The following is a 6,000-nucleotide window of genomic DNA, read 5'->3' on the forward strand; positions in this document are numbered from 1 at the left end:
CTCTCAAAATTTTACGCGAATTGTATAATTAAGACGAAGGGAATAACATATATTATTTGAAAAATTACATTAAGAATACCATAAACCACAATAGTTAACAACTTACAATATTTGAAAAACATATTAACTCTCAAAATTTCACATGTGTCACATAAATTGGGACAAATGGAGTAACATATATTATTTGAAATTACGTTAAGAATATTATTAATCACAACTTAAAGTATTTAAAAATACATAACATATATTATTTGAAAATAATGTAAAAAATATTATAAATCATAATAATTAACAATTTAACGGATATTGTGCCCGTGCTTCCATTTAGAAGTGAGAATGTTTAGGAGCTTAGGGTTAGTCAGTCAATTGACCGATTTGCCCTTCTTCTTCAACTTCCTCTATTTACTACAAAAATAGTACTAAAAATCAATTTAAAATATTAAAATTTTGGTTAATTCTTGAAATTTCACATGTATTGCATAATATAATAGAGTAGTAACATATATTATTTGAAAATTATATAAATAGTACTAAAATATAGTTTAAAATAGTACTAAGAATTTGATTAACTCTCGAAATTTCATATGTACTGCGTAATTGAGATTGAGTGAGAAATATATATTATTTGAAAAATAGAATAAATATGTGATATTATTAGAAAGAGCTTTAATATATATTTTAAAAATTATTTTGTCTTCCGTATATGATTTTCTGCATATATGTGGAGTTTTAAAGTTTTTAACATTTTAATATAGAAATATGATTATTTGAAAATTTTAGTACTTTCTTCATTTAAATTTTTCCTTGTTTTTCTTTTAATTTGTTCTAGATTTAAAAATTACATAAAAAGTACTTAAAATCACAATGTAATAATATAAGATATTAAAAAAACATAATTAAAAATCATAAAAGAAATTTTATTGACTCTTTAATTCCATATTGAAACATAAGAAGTTTGTTTGAAAATAACATAAAAAGTAACGTAAATTAAAGTAAAATAACAACTAAAAATATTGAAGAATCATATAAGAAATTTAGTTGACTTTCGTAAAAGTACCTACGTCACATAAAATGGAACAGAAAGAGTAATATATATTATTTGAAAATGATATAAGAAGTGCTATAAATCACAATAAATTAACAACTTCAAAATATATTTAACAAAATCACATACAAAAAATTATATAACTCTCCAAATTTCATCGGTGTCACATAAATTGAAACAAAGAACTACTCCCAATTTATGTTATTTACTTTCCTTTTTAGTCAGTCCCAAAAGAATGTCACATTTCTATATTAAGTAACAATTTGATTATAAAATATTTATTTTACCCTTAATGAAATAATTTACAGTCATACAAATTTATATCATTCATTTTGGACCACAGATTTTAAAAGTCTTCATTTCTTTTTTAAACTCCGTGGCGAATCAAACTACCTCACATAAAATGAGACGGAGGAAGTAATATACATTGGGCCCGCGCTGGCGCGGGAACCTAATAACTAGTATACCATAAATAAAGGGGGGAAATACCTAAAGATAAAGGATAAAAGGTAGGAAAAGGGAATAAATTCTTGAAATTTCCAAGGAAACTAAAAGTTTCTATATTATTATTATATATATACCAATTTTTTCCATCTAATTTTTGTTGTTGGAAAGATCTACTTTTTATTCCCTTTTAGTTGTTTTTTCAAGAAGAATAAAAGTTATAACTTATACTTAATAATACTATACTTTTTAGAAGAAATTTTCCAGCTTGTTGCATAAAGGCTAACACTCTATTATTTTGAATGTTGAGGTAGTTGTTTTGTCTGCAGCACAAAAAAAAATTAACCATTATGAAAAAAGTGTTGTAACTTTAATTTGGAATTGTAAAGCTAGTGTTTCCATATTTCTATTTAATAGTTTTTTTCTTTTTTCTAATCATTTGGTATCGGAGGTGCCAGCTATTTTGTGGAATAATAAAAGTTACAAGTAGAGTTATATGTATTGATACTTTTTCATAAAAAATTATATTATATGATTAGATTAAAAAAATGTGTATATAAAATATATGACTCTGATTGACTTTTTATGGGTTTAGTACTCTATTGAAGTCATTTGGTAAGCAGGATGAAATAAGTAAAAATATTTCATCAGAATTGTGTTGTTTCACCTTTTATATGAAACGGTAATTCCTTCCACCAAATCAGTTTAAATTGTCGCATAAATTAATTTCAAATTTAGCTAATATCTCAAATTCAACATGAATTAAAGTTAATCTCAAATTTTGTTCTGAAGTTATTATCTTTGTCCAACATACTAACAAGAGAGGGATATTGAAAACGCTTCTGAACTTGAAGGAAATTATTAGTTTCGTCCACGAAATATTGATAGCATTAAAAACACTCATTTACTTGACCAACTAAACTTAGATACACCCCCGATCTGCCACATGACATAGCAAGTGGTCTCAAAATGGAGCTCTTAATAAAAAGCCGAAAAAAGTGTTGACAACACCTTAAACTTGACGAGCATTTAGGAATTAGGGGTTTACTTCAATCATGTTGCAAGATTGAGGATGTATATTTTAAGTCCAGTTAGTTAAATAAATGACATTTTAAAGATAAATAATCTAAGAATAAAATTAATAATTCACGTTGAGTTTAGAGATATTTACGTTAATTCTCCCTATTAATAACAACTCTCATGATATCTATTATATTAATTTGAAATAGGTTAATTGGATAAGACAGATGAATCATCATCCTAGTGATAAGAGAATAATAGAAAAGATGAAAAGACAACTCATCAAACAATATTATTGAACTTGTAATGTGCTTTATGCTAATTGGTAGTTACAATATAATAAATTAATAAAATTAAACTTGAAAAGTTTTGGACATATATATTTTGAGTTTATATTCCTTTGAAGAACTTCATGGTGTCTTCCTTTTTCCTTTTGGCCCACACATCTCCATCATTAGGGCATCTCTCATCTCTCTCAATATTATATATCAACCACTAGCACTAATCCTATTATAAAACGAGTGTGGTAGAATGAATGAAATTAAAAAATCCACGAAAGAAAGTTAATGCGACATGTTCATGAGATTGTTGGAAAATATTTTCTTGATGTATGATGATTTTCATCAAATTGTTAGATAGTTTAGTAAGTAACGGAAAATATATAAAAAGAATTCGAAACTTGAGATATCAGAAAGTACAGAAACTATGAATGTGAAATACTAGATGATTAGAAAAAAAATAACACTTGCCCTACCTTTTCAATAATTTCACTTGCGTGTGGAATAATTCAATTTTTGAGTATTCAACTACTCTATTATATAAACAAGTCGACAAATGGATGCTTTAAGAACTAGCTATAAATTTTATTTTCTAGTAACATTTATTACACTTTGGTTGAAAATTTCCATGTACTATTTTCCTCATCCACCTTCGTATATTATGTATGTTATATTATTTATAATTATCTTTTGAATGATCTGATAATTAATATAAAAATTATTATTATACACTACCAATGTTTAGAAGTATAACTCCCAAATATAAGGACATCACCTTTTTTTTCCTTTATAATTTGCTTTGAATATCAAAATCTAAGATAAATTGGAATCGTTGTCTCTGATTGAGAATGTTCTACACACTAAAATAAGACTTCTGACATGAATTTTAACTAATCGAACTCCAAAAGAATATCGAACACGGCAAAATTACATTTGAGTCCTGTATATAAGAAAAGGAGAATTGGGAAAGGGACAAGACTTTCAGGGGTCGTTTGGTTAGGAACAAGTTATCCCAGGATTAGTTATCCTGGGGTTAGCTATCCTAGGATAACTTATTGTTATCTCCTATATTCAGGTAAGGAAAAACAGAAACAGAAAAAAGAAAAATGATGAAACAAACAGAAAATAAATAATCTGAGTCTACTGAACTCATTGTGTTTCCTTAAGAAATTTAATCCCCTCAAGTATCCGAGGTTGCAGATTAATTCCTCCCAAGATAAAACGGATTAACTATTAGAGAAGTAGCGGTACATCAAACTTCACTATTTTTTGTCCAAAAATATTATCAATCAATTATATCATTTGCCAAATCCAAATCCAAATCCAAAATCCCAAATTCCGAATCCGAACCGAGGTCAAGCGAGCAACGACAATGGCCGAAGCCGAATTCCAAATCCGAAATCCCGAATCCAAATCCAAAATCCAAAATCCCGAATCGAGGTCGAGCGACGCGAATTTTCAAATAATTCTGTTATGCGAAAGTAATTTTGTTAATTAATTAACATTCTAAATTAATTTATAAGAGAAAATGAAATTAATTAATGAGATTGATTAAATAATTTTTTGTCAAAAAATATTATCAATCAATCACATCATTTGCCAAATCCAAAATCCAAAATCCAAAATCTGAACCGAGGTCAAGCGAGCGATGAAGATGGCGCGATGGGCACCTTCTTCTTAACCCTTTAAGAGTTAAATGAAGTGTTTCATAATATAAGGACAACATTTTCTCTTTCTTCTACCAATATGAGAGAAATGACTTTTCATTTTCCCTCCAAATTGGTTCCCCCACATTTCCCAATTTCTCATTCTTATTTCCCATTCACACCTTGCTAAAACCCAACACTTATCTCACCATGTATATGGGATAACTTATCCCATCACTATGATATAAATGGTGGGATAAGTTATTCCAAATATGACAACCAAACAAGATATAAAAAATTTATCCCATCATTATTTATTTTTATCCCTCACACCAAACAACCCTTAGGGATTGATTTGACAATTGTTTGGTGATATTGAAAGGCAAAAATTAAACAAGATCCAAGAAAATTATTTCAAATCTCGAGTAGTAACCTTGAATTCTCAATTTGAATTATTATTATTTGTAATGTGAAGTAGAATATACTATGGTTGAAAAAGAATTCCCATTTTTGAGAAATTTCCAACTTGAGTTGTGTCCCCTCCCTACTTTCCTAGCTTGTTGCTTTTTGCTATTTACAAAATGGGTTGGCAATTTTGTAATGGTTTATTTATGATAAAAAGGTGAGTCAAAAAGTACCATTAATTTGATATAATAATATAATGGAGCAATTGCATTGTAGGTAGATTGAATATAGTGTCATGCTTGGTAAAAAATGTGAATAATTGAGTAACATAGAGTAAAATTTGGTTATTTGGCAAAATTAGTGGATATTTAGTATAAAAATATTATCAAAAGTTTTGTCTTTTCAACAAAAAATGTGAATAATTGAATAACACAAATAAGATTTATTATCAAGTAAGACTTTTTATCGATTCAATAATATCAAATTTTAAGAGTTCGGTAAAATTTTCTGAACAACTGAATAAGTATAATTTTTCAACTCACGATAGCCATGTTTCACTCATATAATTTAAAAATAGTTATCATTATAAAAATTAAAATTTCATTATAAAATTTCAACCTTCACGACAATAGCTTATTTTTAATTTTTGGAATCGAAAAAGGACTTATTTATGAATTTTAATATGTTTTGAGGGCTCTAGAGAGTAGTCATATTTTTACCACTAGGCTATGAAGTTTCCCTTAGAGAGTGATGAAAACATTCCTATCAGCTAATCTTATCATCAAATTTTTTATCTTATTATAAACTATATATTCACCAAAAAAGATACTATCTTAACAAATTCTTATTTTAAAATTACTTGAGCCACCTAATATTAAATAAATAACCAAAAAAAAATTGCATGGTAGACAATATTCTTGATTCTCCCACCTAAATTATCAAAAGACAAACTATACAAAGTGGCCTAAAACCTCTTTGCTTTTGGTCCATACTTTTGCATCTTCTTTTGCCTCTTTCTTTCATCTTAAGCAAACACCTCAAAAATCCATTAACTCAATTTCTACTTCATTCCTTAATAACCCTTTTTCCTTTTCATCCCCCCCCCCCCTCCTTCCTTTTTCCTTTCATTTTTTTCCTACAATCTTGAACCCCCCCCCCCCCC

This window comes from Solanum tuberosum, unplaced genomic scaffold (assembly GCF_000226075.1).
Source record: "Solanum tuberosum cultivar DM 1-3 516 R44 unplaced genomic scaffold, SolTub_3.0 scf00051, whole genome shotgun sequence".
Lineage (NCBI taxonomy): Eukaryota > Viridiplantae > Streptophyta > Magnoliopsida > Solanales > Solanaceae > Solanum > Solanum tuberosum.